Genomic DNA, 17,524 nt, shown 5'->3' with positions numbered 1-17,524 from the left:
TATCCATGGTTTTTAGGAACATACTGGACTAAATGACCAGGAATTACAGTATTATTTTTCACCACACACTAGGTGAGATGAATGCAGGAAAAGTTAAAGATTAGTAGAACATTGAAAATCAACTGAATCTGTTGCATTGAAGTGCTGATGGTTTTTTCCCCATCTAATCCACTGCATACAGATCAGTCAGTGACTGATGCCTGGGTCTCCTTGATCAAACATAGAACTGAATTTTACTGATTGAGGAAGGAACACACTAATATGTATCATAATAAATCTACTATTGAACTCAAAATACATGAGAAAGGATGCTTTATCTTTGTTGGTAATTTCCATCCTAACACCTCCCATGGAGCAGCAAGAAATTTTTCTCCAGGAACATAATATTATAGACATCTAAAGGAGTATAAACAAAAATAAAGATTTTATGAGTATCTTCCAGAAATGCACTGGAAAATTTTATTAAATTATTCCCATAAAATTCTCAGATAGTGTATGTTCAAAGTGAAATACTTCAAATATTTATTTAAAATTTTGTGATATTTTTGCATGTTACAGTGAAAGAAACTAACAGTTAAGATTTGGATGCATCTGTGTTATGTGATCAACTTTAATCTTTAATGTAAGTGACAAAGACAGAAGGTAATATGAGGGATAAAGATTGAAATCTCCAGAAACTATAATTTGATAATAGCATATAGAGGAGGCATTCTTGAGTGAGAAAAGGCGAAACTGTGCTGAAATGGTCAAGATGAGAACTGATGCCTGACCTTAATAATTTACTTCTCTGAAGTAATAGAGAGCATGGAGAATAGAAATTTTCAGTTCCCTTGAAGTTGCAAGATAAAGCTTAAAACTAAGAATCAATTAGATAAAGGAATGTGAAAGCAGATGCACAGGATGGTAAATGTAGCTGGAATCAGTGGATAAACAGATAATGAGGAATCTAAGTAGTTTTTGTGTAAAAACTTTTGTAACAAGAAAGAAGAGTGCATGCCTTAAGAAAAGTTTAAGGCAGAGCCACTTACAGTTTTGTGGGCTCTCAGTGAATACAACCACCAGAAACTCATTTACATGGCCCTCTAGGACCACAAAAGGAGTTCCAGTAAATGGGATGAGGCATACAAGTTTGTGCAAGGAAAAGTGACATCTATCTATTACCTAGCAAGTATGTTGCAATTAATGTGTATTATCTGGATGGAATAAATACCTTCTTGTAAAGTTTCATAATACACATATGACTAGAGGAGAATCCTCCAAATATGTCCAGTGTTGTAATAAAGAATGCCTGCTTTCTAATACCTCAAATTGTCTTAGAAAATTTTTTCTCCAGCCAATTTTGGTGTCAAAAGAAAAAGAAAACTGCTTAAGATTAGAACAATCTAGAGTAGAAAAAGTAGATAGGAGTGGTGCTTAACCCAATGAGGGTAGGTACTTGTCTCTAAATACTAATCGATGGAGCAGTAGGCAAAATTCCCACTAATATGCTAACCCAAACCAACACGCCTGTGCTAGCAAATGCGGATGACCTGTTAGCTCAGGATACCACAAAGGAAGACTCCTCCTTCAGAAAGCCATCTTTCACTGGATTGGAGGGTGAAACAGGGGAAGAGAAAGCCAAAGAATATGGACTGTGTGCAAGGCAAGAATTGGCTGAGAGATATCAAGAGATTTCAATGATAAGAAGTCAAATATGTGGCCACTGGTGGCTTTGAAGATATCCTATAAATAATTAAGCTCTGAAGAGAGAGTAGGGGAAAAAAAAGTGAAAGAAGAGGTATGTTTCATCCCATTTGGGTGGTTTTTGCTGGCAGGATTAGTTTTCTCCCTAGTAATTAGTATGTGGTTTTCTTTGCACTTGTTCTGGAAACAGTATTGATAACACAGGCATATTTTGCTACTGCTGAGCAATGCTATGACACAAGATCTTTGTTACTCCTCACCTATGCCACCAGTGAGGAGGTTGAGGGGTGCACAGAAAGCTGGGAGGTGACAGCTGACCCCAAATGACCCAAGGGTTATCCCATACCACATGGCATCAGGCTCAGCATATAAAGTTGGAGGGAAAAGAAGAAAGGGAGGGGAGATTTGGACAAATGGCATTTGTCTGTCTAATTAGGCATAGTGCAGCCCTACTTTTCTGGAGATTGCTGAACTGCCTGTGGATGGGAAGGAATGAATAATTTCCTTGTTTTCCTTTGCTTTACCTAATGAACTCTCTTTATCTTAATCCATACATATTTAAGGACTTTTACCCTTTGGAAGGGAGTAAAGGAGTGACTATCCAGTGTTGGGAAGGATGGATAAATATAATTATTCATAATAATACATCCAGGATGAAAACAATCCTCCCTAGTGGCTGGGCAATACCCTTACCTACAGATAAGTCCAAAAGTCAAATGGACTGTTCCATCTCACCCCCCAAAATGTATGGTTCACCCTGCACCTGTTACCCTCCCCTGAAACATCAGGTGTCTGTGACCCCACTGGCCCAAGTCTTGTTCCAGCCCACCTTGAAGCCCCCTGATAAGGGGTCTCTGAGGGGCCAGAAGCCCTCTTGGAACTCCCCCTCTTGGATCTTCTTCCCTCTTAGGACCTCCACCCTCTCCTAGAGCATCCTTTTGTCTCTCCCCTCCCCCATCCCCTCAGGCTTTGCCATGTGCTGCATCTGGCAGCTCCAAGCAAGACCTTTCTCCATCCCTAATAAACCTTATATCCCAAGAGCAGCCTTCAGAGATCTCTCGTCTCCATTCATCTAAACCGTCCTGGAGCACAGGGCTCCCTACAATCCAGGGTTTAGTTTCCAGCCAGGGTTAAACTATGACACCTGACAATTAATGTTTCATAGGTCAGATCCACCATGAAAATTAACAGAGCAAGAAGATACCAACATAAATAAATGAGGAGCTGAGGTCTGTAGAGAAATCCCGAGGAAGAAATATTAAGCAGTAAAGAGAAACAATGTAATGAGAATTTAGGAGGATTTATATGAATTAATTAAGAACCAACACAAAGTGGGCAAGCAGTGAAACAAAAAAGCAAACTATCTGTGATTGCTCTGGTGTGTATAGCGTCTGATATTTCTAGAAAAGCAACTCACCTAGCACAGGACTCCTGTTTTGTGTTCATATCCCAGGTGCTGAAAATAAGTTATACCTTGACTACTCAAAAGGTTTTAATTTTTAAGAAAAGGAAAGGCTGAACAGTGATAACATCCACAGCTTGTCAGTAATTTTTGACTCAGAATATGTGGCAGAGTTTTAGATCGGGAGAGCTAAAAAATGAAATTTAGATCACTGTGAACAGCAAAAGCAAAAAAAAAAAACATATTTAGGAATTACTCTTATCATCTTCTGAAGAGTTCTTTTAGCAGACTCACTTGTGTTTACTGTCACTTTTTTTTCCTTATTTTTGGGGGAAAATATGATTGACTTTCAAGGATCATCTCTGCAAGGCTCAGGGGTGTTCCACCACCACATATAGAAGTTAACAAGAGTTTACTTTCAGTAATTTGAAGATGGTACAAAACAGGAAGGAATGGTTAATATATCAGATGGATCTACTGCTTTTTAGAGGTCATTAACAGGCTGGAGTAATGTGTAAACAGGAACTTCATTTGATAAAGGGAAATGCAAAAACCTATACCTGGGGAGGAAGAATTCTTTCAGCATAACTGCATGGTGGGGGTTGACTGACTGGAAACCAGATCTGCAGAGAAGAACCTGGAGTTCCTGGGAGACAAGCTGATCATATTCCAGCATGTTACTATTGCAGCAAACAGGGTCTGCATTAGCAGAAGTATTTCTTGCAGATTGAAGCATCTGGTCCTTCACCGCTGCTTATACCTGGTGAGACAGACTGAGGGGGCTGTGCACAGCTCTGCCCATGCCAAAACAACTGAACACACTAGAGGAACCTCAGCACAGGACACAAAGATTGTCAGCTGAAGCTTGTCTTACATGAGTAGTGGCTAACAGTGGCTGGGGTTCTCCAGCATGGAGAAAAAGGGCTTGGGGAAATCTTATTAATGTATATAAATATATGTCTGGAGCAACTGAAGAAGATGAATTTAAACTCTTTGCAGAAGTGCCAAGTGGCAAGACAAGAGACAACGGCAAGCTGAAATAAATGAAATTCTGTCTAAACATAAGAAAATAATTTCTACCATGATGTTTGAACATTGGAGTAAGTTTCCCAGGAGACTGTGAGTTTGCCATCCTTGAAGATACTCAAAATCTGACTGTACATTGTCCTAAGTTACTTACTCTAGTTCATTCTGCTTTGAGTAAAGGCTCTGATGGACTATCTCCAGAGATACCTACCACCCTCATCAATTCTGTGATTCCATGAAGTCCTATAAAATGGTTAAATGAATTAATAAAATCATCAACAGCTGTTTACTTCACAGTACTTTGAGATGCATCAGTGTAAACTCTGTTATAATAATATATTCTCTTACAACAGTAAAAAAATAGAAAGTTTATTTTGTCTTTACTTTGCTAAGACAGTGGGTTTCATGCAAGGATATTAGCTGTGACTTTTGAAGTCATGGATATTCAATAAAACTGGCATTTGAATAAAGAATCTGCACAAGGACATGCCACTATATCTCACCCCCCAGAATCCTATTTAAATAGAAAGGTTTAATATTTAACATCCATTTCATTCTCTACTTGTTCATTTTTACCATAACTGCTTTCCAATTTTTGAAAGGGAACTGAGGTAATACTGGAGAGACAGTAAGGGTAAAGTCTGGAGAATACCTTTCTGCAGAATATCCACAGAATAAAAACCTAATAGTGCGCTGCTTAGTAGGGGCTAGCAAAATCAAACAATCAAGGCATGCAAAATAAGCCTATATATTCTGTTGCATTTCCACCATCATGAAAACAAAATAAATGAAGTGAAATTTGCATTTTCTTTGTTCAGGAATGTTTCATTGAAGCAGAATCCAATTTCTGTATATGAGAAACTTCATGATATTACTGAACAGCACTCTGCTATTTCTTTATGTGTTGGGAGCTTAGACTCTGTTATGGCCTGAAATGCCACTCAGGTTTGAGAATTACACTGCTAATTGCAGTATTAGCATTTTGCTAGTCTTGCTTAGCAATTTCATGGCTATGCCTAGGCCTCAAAGGAAAAAGAAATGGGAGATGTGGAGAACTGCTCTTTTGTTTAATCTGTATAAACTCTGGGGAGATATTAATCTCTCACCCCATTTTTTTCTCATAATTTTTTAATAGTTCTAATGAAAAAAGAGGGCATCATAACAGGAGTTTCATGCTGCATCTTACCGTATAAATGGTATGGACCATTAACTGACCCAAGGGTTTAGTGTTTAAATTAAGAGTGCAGACAAAGTGTGGGGAAAAAGAGCTAGTTGAGAGAAAATAACATGGATGCAATATAATATCAGTTCTGACTACTTGCTTTAAATGCTCGTTCTGAATTTTGAGACCTTTCAATGGGTTTGTGACAGAATGATTTAAAAGGTAGCACAGCAACAAAACAAAGAAGAAAGTTTAAAGGTGCTTGGAACAAAGAGTGGGAACTTTCAGAATAGAAAGTATTGTGATGGTGCCATCACAGTCTCTTCTTATAGGTTTGGAGGTCTTTTTAGAGCCATAGTGTATGATGAAACAAAAGTCAATATAATAAAGACCTCAACCTTAATTCAGCAGCATCCTGAATCCCAGAAAAAGGACTAGTTTGTTTTCAAGGGCATTCAAAGGATATTAAGAATCTTCACTGTTCTATAACACTAGAGTAATCAGCCTGAAGAAGAAGAAAGAGTGAAGGAGGGAAGGAAGGACTCCAGGAATCCAGGACTCTTGACTCCAAGAGGGAGGGGAGAAAGGGAGGGGAGGGAGGGAGGCAGGGTAGGAAGAGAGGGAGCCAGGTAGGCACACAGGCAGGAAGGAAGGGCGCTAAACCAGTGCTGTGTTTTAACCCCATTTGTCAACTAAACACCAGATAGCCTTATTTAACTTGTTAACTTATTTCTGAGAGTGTAAATCCCTTCCCTTCCCTTCCCTTCCCTTCCCTTCCCTTCCCTTCCCTTCCCTTCCCTTCCCTTCCCTTCCCTTCCCTTCCCTTCCCTTCCCTTCCCTTCCCTTCCCTTCCCTTCCCTTCCCTTCCCTTCCCTTCCCTTCCCTTCCCTTCCCTTCCCTTCCCTTCCCTTCCCTTCCCTTCCCTTCCCTTCCCTTCCCTTCCCTTCCCTTCCCTTCCCTTCCCTTCCCTTCCCTTCCCTTCCCTTCCCTTCCCTTCCCTTCCCTTCCCTTCCCTTCCCTTCCCTTCCCTTCCCTTCCCTTCCCTTCCCTTCCCTTCCCTTCCCTTCCCTTCCCTTCCCTTCCCTTTTTTTTACCCATCCAGTGTTGCATCTAACACCTTACTTTATAAAAAAATGGAAAGATGAGGTTCTCAGATCATGAGTTACAAGAATATGACCTTTGATACACAATTGACAAAATGAAGGCTTAGTAAAGAAAAGTTTAATATAATCATGCAGAGATTGCATTTTTCTTTCTTTTTCAGATCTCATTATTTACAAATGTAAACCACAAAAGAGAACAAAACTTATAATTCCATACATTTTTTAAGCTATTTCATCCATTTAAGAATGATGACATATATGACCTGTTACCTACTTGCCAGGCAAAAGAGCAAAATATACATACATCCCACATTTTCCATATAGAGAAAAAGAATTTTTAACATTTGCAAACATAAGACCAAAAACAATTTAATTTTTAACTGCCTTGCAACAACATATGTACAAACAGCAATAGAAGGCATACTCAGATTGAGTTCTTTTACTATGGAAATCATAAATAACATACCTTAAGACAGGAGGTTCAAGTCCTGGAGACAATCACAGCACCTTTGAAAATAAAATTCATCTGTTGAAACTATTGCAATTAATTCACTTCAGGATAAAAATCCTTGTCCTCTGAGAGCTTTTATTTAGCACAGTTTTCAAGCTCCCTTAGTACTTAGCAGCATGCTCCTGTCTGATTCCCAGCTACCTTCAAGAGATGAGTGCAATTTGTTCAGTCCCTCAATTCCTTTTTTGAGTTTCCCAAGAAGAATGTTCACTATACTATCCAGTCCTCCTCAGCCCAGCCTCCCTACCTGGATTTCCATTAATTTTGTATTGTGCGCCTAGCAAGAAACCTTTCTAAAGCAACTATTTTCTAAAGCAACTATTTTATCCACAATATTGTGTAGTCCCTCTGCAGCAATGTTTACTGCAGCAGCAGTTAACTAACAAACTGTTCAAGAATAAATACTAATCTCACAGATGACAGAAAAAAAATACCTATAACCAACTTCTTAATCAGCTATTTTGGAATGAAGGAGAATGTAATGACTGGACTTTTGGATTACCAGTGTCAGCACATTGGACAAAGCATTATAGGCAGAACAGATTATTTTGCCAAGGCAAACTTTTTTGCCTTGATAAGCCTTTTCTCATCCTAACTTTTGTTTTGCACATGTTAGGTAAATGTCATCATATGGTTTCATACTCTGTTGTGGCATAATCATTGGGATATATCCTTTGTTCTTCTATTTGTGCAGTGATTTCAGAAAAGTTATACAAATTTATTGTATTTAAGTATCTCGCCCCTTGAGTTCAAGATATCAAAGCCCTGTTAACAAACAGACAATTCAGCTTTTTTTTTTTTTTGTTTTGTTTTTGTTTTTGTTTGTTTGAGAGAAGAATACTCCTATTATGGTGTGTCCTTGCCATCCCTTGTTCTACTCTGGATGTATATTTATAAATGGATACTTCTGTAAATCTATACAGCCTTGTATATTTATGTATATTGCATTGGCATATATTTTTAAAATACTGCCTGAAAATATTTGGTTATTCCTCATCCCTTTGCAAATATATTGATTCATAAAATATTGGACTTGCCACATCCAATTGTCTGTAATTGTGAATTTAACTGCCACCCTTGAAATATGATAAAGCTATAGTCCAATTACTCTACTGTTACTCTACTACAAAGCTTGCCTTATTACAATATAGATAATGGAACCATCCTATTCACCCTAATTTCACAGGTTTTATAGCTAAACACAGTTGTACAACCCAAGAAATTTCCTTTATGTTCATATCATTAAATGGTCTCTGTAAAAGTCATCCCAGTGGCTTAAGAATCAGATTAACTTTGTCTCTACAGCAGTTGCTTTATTTGCTAGCACAAGGAAAAGTATATTTCCTCATCTTTAACAACCTGTCTTGTGTCTTATTAGAGATAAGTAATGATTTTTTGGTGTAGCAAAATTATAGTTTTCTCATTAATTATATATTTGCCTGTACAGGTAAACATGTCAGCAATTAATTTAAGTTTAAAGACACTGAAATTTCAGACAAATTTTTTCAATTGAATTAACCTGCATACAAAAAACCAAATTTAGATAAGTATTGTTGCAGAAAAATAAAATTTAAAAAAATAAAAAATGAAACGACAACCACACAGAATTAAAATTGAATTATTTGAATTAATAGTCTCAAAAATGAACCTGAAACAAATACATTACATTCAAGGAAGCAGACCTTCCTTCTAACTAGAATTATTCAGATAAACACATGGATATTTTTTGCAACAGCATGAAAAAAATTCCCTCCAGCTGTGAAATAAAGCAGAAGAATGTAATTTTTTAGCTGTAATTCATACTTAATAGAATGCATGTCTCTATCACCTTATAAACATAAGTATTATCAAGTTTATTCCTGCAAAGCTTTCTTTCTGCTGTACATATGACAGGCTTCTGATTTTGTCTTTCCAAAAATTCCACAACTCTTATTTCATACTATCTAAAAAATGCTCTTCAATCATTCAGATTGAAATGGTGGTTTAGACTTCAGCTGATGTAACAGCTAATGTTAAAAAAATCATCAACTTGGTTTGTACTTAGCCAAATTCAATAGAGAGAAAGATTACCAGTGACCTCACAGGTCCTGATCGTCCAATTACTGTATTTTTGACAATGATTTATTTCTTGGATTGTTAGCACAATGACATTGAAGCCAAGACTACCACCTCCATTAATCACTGATGAGAAAGTAGCTGACAACCTTCAGAGATGACTACACTAAATTTCACTAAGGAACATCACTTATTGAAATGTACATATATTCTGAAATATTTATTTGATTAAAAAACTATCACAATTTTCATATGTTTAGAACTATCTCACAAGAGACCAACGTTCTTCATGTACCTAGTCAATTTATTTCATCTCAAGAATTATTAATTAATTCTCTGGTACAGTTTGTTTAAATGCAAACATAGAAATTCTAATTTTTAAAACAAAAGGACAGATACATATATCAATACTCAGGTGGTGGGATTAGTTTATTCTAAGGAGCAATGGGCTATGGAGTGGATTTTCTTTTGTCTGCTAGTTATGACTGAATACCTCTTAGAAACAAAATTATTCCAGTGATGGAGTTGAGGCATTGAACTGTGTATCAATGACAGAACAAGATGCACTGTGATGAATCATAAAGTATCCAAAGTATGACAGTCAGTTGGTGAAGGATTTACAGCCTATGTTTTTAAGTAGAAATTTCTGTCAAGGGCTGTCATGTTATAGTTCTAGTGTCCCCACATTGCAAGGAAGCCCTCCTTCTCTGCTGAAAGAACAGTCTTTTGCCACAGTTGCTATTTTGCTGATCCTCTGAAAATCATATAAAAATCAAATAAATCATCATATATATACATATCAAATATAAATCATATATAAATCAAATAATTTGATGGCAAAAGTCATCAAGTTAGAAGGCTTGTGTGCCTACACAGAAGAGTGAAGGAGAAAATGAAACTGCAGCTGCCAAAAATTGGTAATTTGTGACTAAAAAATCACGTGGCATGGAGGACAAAAAGGTCCAGCTGTAGAAGAAGTTGAACTGGTTCGATGGAATAGGAGTGACAGGACAGAAGGACTCTAAGGAAGGGAAGTTTCCCTTGGGAATGAGTCATATTGCAGAGTGCTCTTGCAACAATCCATCACTCATGGACCTAAGTGCTCAAAGGCCAGAGGCCACCTTTGGGCAGCAGAACTGGTATGGAGAATGGATCCATGGGTTGATGATCATGGGAGTTGTACCACTGAATGTGTACGTAAGGAATGCACCTCTGCATGCACCAGGTAGGATAGCTTATGGTGATAAGACTGTCCAGTAGACTGTACATTAAATCTTCTGTATTTAAGCACAAGCCTGTGTTTAACTTACTTCAAGGCATGCAATAAAATTTTCCCAACCAGAGACTTGTGAATTAGTGGTTGAAAACATACAAATTCTCCTTGCACAATTGACCGGACCATAAACATGATAGTTCCACACAAAGGATGGGTTAATCTCACCCGCAGTTATATCATAAAACTAATTTTAATTTGATGATGAAGCTCTTGGAATTTTCAGGCACACTAGAGATCTCAGAGTGTTCTGTGAATATTTATCAAAAATGTTTATTTTGGATTAAATTTTCTCATATAAAATGAAAATATATTGTGTACTCAGGCAAGTAATTTTTATGCATCCTATTGTATGCACCAGAAGGACAGCATTAATTTCTCTTAATATAATCTATAGACCTTGCTATCTACATTGAAGAAAATGAAGAATCACGTAGCCTGCAATAGTCAGCTGGGTGAGCTATAAAAATAAATTTCCTTATCTAAAAACAATTAGGAATGTAATACTGAAGGCATAGCTCTCACAATAACTAAGAAGTAATTACTAACTTGTTCTATATCTGATAGACAAAGACTTTGGAAGGAAATTAAATCACTGATATTTTGTCCTAGAGTTAGATGACAAATGAGATCATATAATAAATTAATAAATTTTTATCCTCATTTTATACCTAAAATCATGTCTAGCATGCATATTGAAAAAGCAAGGAAAATCAGAAACTTGTGTGTTTATTTCAAAGAATAACAGTGGAGATTCACTTTGAGCACACAAAGACTGGTACAGTCTTGCAGCTACAGGAAGATGAAAATTTTTCAGCCCCAGTGAAATCATCTATATCCACAGGAAAATTTCTCATTAAGTTAAGCATGTGTCACCAGGACCCTCTAACAGGAATTAACATCACAACCACAGACAGAATGCACTGATATCAGAATGTGCTGTAGGAAGGTACATAACCAGCAGATTCCCATGCTGGTCACATCACATCCCTTTTTATTCTGTCCTGCCTTAAATAGCATTAGCTTCTCAACATTCTTTACCCATACAAAAGCATCCATCATTTCTTCATTCTTAGTGGCATAGTCACAATTCTTCACTGACAGCTGCTTCTCATATTTTAAAAGACCTTTCAAGTGACTATCTGATTGTCATACGAACAGCACATTTCCTGACACGAGGTTGAGAACAATGTAACTAATATGTTGCTACTAAGTGGAATAAAAAATTGCAGTGTTCATCTACCACCTCTACAACTAAAAAATTCCATCTTTCACCAAGAAAATGGGGTCTGTGTAGTCTTTGATGTATCACAGATGGATTTCTGCTGAGTTAATCATAGCACTAATACTTAAAAGCCAAGACTTACCTTTGTGCTGGCAACATTGTATTTAAATCAAGGTTATGGAAAATAAGAGTAATGAACCTCATGGAACTTAAAAAGCATCCAGAATAGTAGAAAAGTAGAAAATGAAGCAAAGTCCATGAAAGTAACCATAGAATTTTGAAGTTCATGGCTTTTTCAGAACACGGTATGCTACTGTGAACAATTGCAGTTCTATGTAAATTTTTTGAGAGGACATTGGCTGAAATTTTGCTTAATTTCTACTAAAGTTTGTCTGGGTCTTAACCACAAAACAATACCTGAGGACCAAAGGAGGAGCAGACCAATTTCTCTTGTGCTGTCTATGTTGTGCATAGGGTTACTATGACTTTAATAAAATCAGCTACCTCTCCTGCCCACCAGTACAGGCATAGCAGTGCATTTCAGCAACTAGATAGCAATACATTCAGGAAGAATAAAGACCTTTTGTGCATTCAGGTGTCCCTTAGAGACAATAAGATTTAGCTCTTCATGGAAAGGCACCAGAATCTTGCAGCAAAGTGTGAGAGGTAAGGGCTGTATGTGTGTGAAGGAGCTGCACTAGGTAGAAGATGCTCACAGTCCCACAACCAAGATTTCATTGCTGCAATCAGGCTTGCACAATGCTCTCTAGTGGAAACTGTTTCTTATGGCATCTGGTCTTTTCTTATATTTTCTCTTTTAAATAAAATAAAATCCAAACCAATTTTTTTCATGTGGTATTGCGGACAACACAAGGCCATAATAAATGGCAACTACTATAAATCTTTGGCATAATAGTCTTCAGCCAACTTATTTTTGATAATGTTTTTACCAGAATAATTTAACTGTAATTGAAAACACATAACTGAACCAGGAATTTGGAGGAGGGCAACAAATGAACTTCCATAAACTGTAGTATCCTGCACATCCTAAAATGGAACAAGTTAAAAAAAAAAAAGTAGAAAACAAATGTGCCAAAAATGAAAAAAAGGTGGCAAGTTGTTACAATTCCCTACTGACCTTTAATTTGCACATTCTGCTAACACTTCATACTATGCCAGTTTAAACTATTCAAAAAGGATGCACTGTACCTTTCTTGCCTCCTTTAACATCTTCCCAGAAGAAGGAAGGAAGAAGACGGAGGAAGAACAGGATCAGCCCACTTTCCTCCATCTTAGAACTTCTGGCCCCCATGTACAAAGTAAAAACCCCCCTGTACATGTGCTAAAACCCCCCTGTACAACACTAAAAAAATTTCCCCTCTACTTTGTAACTACTTTTACTACACTGTCTAACCCTTTGTGACTGCTTGTTCCACCTTCAAAGTTGGTAACTCATTCCATGGCTCAAACTCAAAATCACAGCTGTTTCCAGCTGCCTGCCAGGGTCTAAAATGCTTCTGACCAAGGCCTGGAACCTCCAAAAATGTCTGAGGGACATTTTGAGTTCCTACAGAAAGCAATACAACAATTTTGAATAATCAACTGTCCCTATTTTAAGACCACTTTACAGTACTTAACAACCCCTGTATTACTAAAAAAAGCTGCTAAAACAAAAACAAAAAAAAAACAAAGAAAAAAAAAAAAACCCACTTCTCATAAAAAAACCCAAACCCATCGTATGCCTGTAACATATTGACAGTATGCTTCACTAATCAAACTAAAGTTGTCTGGTTTCTGACAGCATGGAGTTTGAGAATGACAGTTTAAAATAACAAGGACAACTTAAAAACACAGACTATCATGTTAAAACTTGCCCAAACAGATGCACACTGACTTTATAAGATTTGAAATTATTAGCTGAACATGTGAAAACACTCAATCCTCCTGAATGGACTTTCATTTGGACTTGTAAAATCAAGTGCTTTTTAATAAAAAATGAATTCTCAACAAGTCAACACAAGGGTGAGATTGACTGCAAATGACATCAAAACTACAGCTACAGCTTGAAACAGCTCAGCAAAGTATATTTTCCTGTAATGAAGAGAGCAAACAATGGACAAAAGCCCAAGACAATGAAGAAGAGAGACAAGCAAAAATGGTGAATAAAAGAAAATCAGTCTTAAAAGTGAAACAACCAGATTGTAAACAACCCAATATTTCAATTTTAAACAAATGAGTTCTCAGAGAAGAATGGGGATGGTAATGTGAGAAAGGCAATTATTAGTAAGTTTTAAAGTACTGGAATTAACTGTCCAGGGAGGTGGTGGAGTCACCATCCCTGGATGTCTTTAAAGGCATGGCACTTGGTGCTATGGTTTAGTTGAAGCATTAGGGCATGGTTGGACTTGATGATCTTCAAATTTAATGATTCTGTGATTTTGTGATCCTGTAATCAAAATTCATTACTATCTGCACCTGAAGAGCCATCATTCACAAAAAGGAATTGAAAAACACCGTATCAGTGAATGAGAGTTTCTATTATTATCTGGCATTATTAGAAAACAATAATAACTAATTTAAAGACAGCCTCCTAATTAGAACTGGCGAACAAGATTATACTTGCTATTATTGAGCATTTTCTTCCTTAGAATGTTCATTTCCATTTTTAAGGGTCATATTCCTGTTTAAATATTTATTTAGAATGTAACTGAATGTAGTGGGATTTCCAGAGAAGGTATACATGTTTTTCAGGAGACAAAGATCAGAAATATACAAGTGCAATTAAATTCATTAACTTCATAAAAGAATATATGAATATATATACATGTATGTATGCATGTATGTATGTATGTATGTATATATACAGATTCTCCCAGCATACTACATTCTTGCATGTGGTAACCCTCCAACTATGAAGCCAAAGAAAAGTTACTAACGCCATATATTTATGCCTCATATCCAAGCACTTGTCTGTTCCAATACAGCTAGCATGTAAGGCTGAGTAAGGAGAATAACCCTGAGCAGGACAGTCTTGCTGTAAGGAGCATGCACCCCACCATGGGCCCTTTCAATGAAGGACAGAGAAGGTGTCCCAGGTGGTGCATGGGTCCGTGGGCTGCAGGGGAGCACAGGTGCAGGTGGGGCTGCAGTTCCTGTTCTGCAGTAGGAGGGTGAAGGATTGAGTATGTGCAGAGACCCAGCTGCCAGGGAGGTGGTTTGCGATACTCAGAGCCCATAAGGTGAGGTGCTATGTGTGCAGCTATGGGGGAGTGCAACTGCACAGTCTTCCATGTGAGTGTGTGTGGATGGCAATTGTATTGTCTTAGGATTTGCTACAGAAAGCTGCCTGGAAATTTGCAGGTGTTTACTGAACTTTTGTAAATGTTTAGTATTGTGGGTTATACATCTTTGTTGTTGCTATTGGTACCAAATATATAATTCACTAACTTCAATTTAATTCTGTGCTTTTAACATAAAAAAAATTTGATACTGATTTAAGTGATTTCAGCACAAAAATATTTTTTTTTTAATATTGAGCTATAATGTGTTTCTTTTATTAGAATGAGTTGAAACAAAAAGCCCACACAATGAATATACACATTGTCATAACACTACACCTTCAATACAACAAGTTAAAATATAGTTTGCTCCCCAACCAGATACAACTGCTGTGTGATTTCAGAGACAAACATGTCCATTGGAAACCAAGTGCAATGCTAATGTTTCACTATTGAAGATCAAGCGACTTGATCAGACTAGGGAAATGACTTTGTGATCAGACACTGATCACCGTCAGTGACTGAATGGTGTGCAGCTCTTACACTCATAAAAGCCTTTAAAATGATTATACAGGTAAATAAGCCTTTTGTGATTCTGTTTAGATCCTGTGTACATTTATGTGTGGTGTCTATATACATACTCACCAAAATTTGATTTTCTCATAATAATACCTAAAATGAAGCAAGCCTGTAGATAAATAATTAAAATTACCAATAGAAAATTAATTTCTTTAATGGCTTCAAATGAAATATTCTGTGTAGTCATAGACAGAGTTTTGTTTCTTTTATTGTAATTTTTAATTATATATGGCATACATTTAAAACCAAACCAGCAATTCTGCTTGTCAAGAAAAAAAAACTTAGAGTTGTTGTATACTGTGTTCACTATTCTTTTTAGGATTGATACTGGCTACCATTTGCCTATGATATTACTAATTAGTGAGAAGCAGTAAAGTAGAAATGAGGAATCACTACATTCTGATAACCAGGACCAACAATAGGAAGTGGAAAGAAAACTATTTGAGAGCCCCATCTATGAGAAAAGACTTAACAAGAAGGTGGCATCAGCAAAGGTGGGAGCAACCCAGTTACAAGTCAATCTTTTAAAGGAAGCAGAAGAGGGTTTATATCATACATGCAACAGAATGCAGTTCTCTGGAAAATGGATGAAGGCAAGTGGATTTTAGAAACTCATTTAAGTGGAAAATTGAAAAGTAGGAGATACGTTGAATACTGCTAAGTAGGACAATGCTGTGCGTGTCATATCAATTTCCATTCCTCAAATGTTACAAAAGAAGTAAGAAGTTGACATTGTTTAATAGAGCAAATGGACTATGCTTTGAGGTTTTTAGATGTTTTTAAATACAAAGATCCTTTGGTTTATACTGGAGATAAATCTCATACTTTTTTAGCCAAGTGTCTGCTTTTATTGAAAATTGAACTTGTTTCTTAAAACCGAAAGAAAGTTTACAGAGTGCTCTTAGATAAAAGGGTAAATGACATTGAATTATTTAACTTCTTAAATAATATTGTTAGATTTTTATTTTAAATGAAAATGCAAGGATGTATGTGAAGTTTACAAACATAGTCTACCTTCTTTGAAAGAGGTAGTTACCTTTTCAAGGTAGTTACCTTGAAAAGACACTTATATTTTATAATGTTTTGTGATTACATAGGATTTCTCAACACAGATACATATGATATTGAAATCAAAAAGCAGTCAAATCAGTGCCATCTGTGGTACAGAAAGTTGATCTGATTAAGAATTAGTTTATTTTACTATAATTAGCTTATATAAACTATAGCAGCATAAGCAGTGGTGTAGACTAGTAAATAAGTCCACACTAGACTAGTAAATGAGTCTAGGTGGTTCAGGGCTTAACTAGACCAATATACACTCCAAGAGCTCTGAAAACACTATTTATTATAAAGGGAGCAAATGTAGTGATCATATTCCAAATGATATTTGGTTTATTTGCCACCATGGATCATGCTGAAGAAAATGAAATTAAAGTTGTAGAATTTAACTCCTCTTTAAGGAAAAAAATCATAATAAAGGGATGCTGTTTATTATATATTTGCTTCAAACATTCAACACAAATGCTGTAGTGAGATAACTTTACAGATCATTACTATTTAATTTAGTAATAATCTACAAATCACAGAAAAAGGATTCAAGGTGATCATGTATCCTAAAATGATTTTTGTATACTTTGTATATTGTGAATATCTCAAGGACACTAATTCTGATTAATTAAGAACTAGAAGGATACTAAGAACTCTTAAATGTCATCTCTTACATCTGGATACTTGGATATCTCTATGGAAATTGAGATAAAATGTATAAATATTAATTAAATAAAATAGACTAGGCAGGAAACAGAACTTGGTTTTTTTTCCTATTTATTCTATTTAAACTAATTCCCCTGTTAATCACTGTTGTTTTCACTCCTGGAGTCCTCAGCTTTTTTTCTTCAAATACTGCAATTTTTCAGCCTTATATCTCTTTTTTAGATCATCATGCTTTTTTTAGAATTCGTACAACACTGGGTTCTGTCTAACTCATGGAAGACTTACATATACCACAAGGTGAAATAAAACAGTAGTAAAGAAAATTCCATGTTAATGAGGCTCCTAAGACACTAGGCAAGAACAGAATTATTAATTAAATGAAATGCGATGGTTCAAAGAAAGCATTTTCTTTCTCTTTTAATTTTCTGTTTTAATTCTTTCTTGAATTTGCAACCAAATTCTATCCTTGAAATACCTTGGCTGAATCTTCTCAAAGCTGACAATGCTTAACTGG

At 36.3% G+C, this 17,524-nt stretch overlaps 1 protein-coding gene across 8 annotated transcripts in view; it reads right to left on the bottom strand.

The window, feature by feature from the left end:
• LINGO2 (leucine rich repeat and Ig domain containing 2) overlaps positions 1 to 17,524 on the bottom strand; it is a 476,071-nt gene that overhangs the window by 160,395 nt on the left and 298,152 nt on the right. For 7 of the 8 annotated variants that reach the window (XM_077790469.1, XM_021529239.3, XM_077790471.1 and 4 more), the window contains one exon: positions 6,843 to 6,883. The exons of the other annotated variant lie outside the window; for it this stretch is intronic. The gene's annotated coding sequence lies outside the window, so the exon portion shown is untranslated. The remainder of the gene's footprint in view (positions 1 to 6,842; positions 6,884 to 17,524) is intronic. 8 annotated transcript variants of the gene reach the window in all.

The sequence above is a fragment of the Lonchura striata genome, chromosome Z (genome assembly GCF_046129695.1).
Source record: "Lonchura striata isolate bLonStr1 chromosome Z, bLonStr1.mat, whole genome shotgun sequence".
Lineage (NCBI taxonomy): Eukaryota > Metazoa > Chordata > Aves > Passeriformes > Estrildidae > Lonchura > Lonchura striata.
Note: the sequence above shows the minus strand (reverse complement) of the source record. Positions and strands in the feature narration are given on the sequence as shown.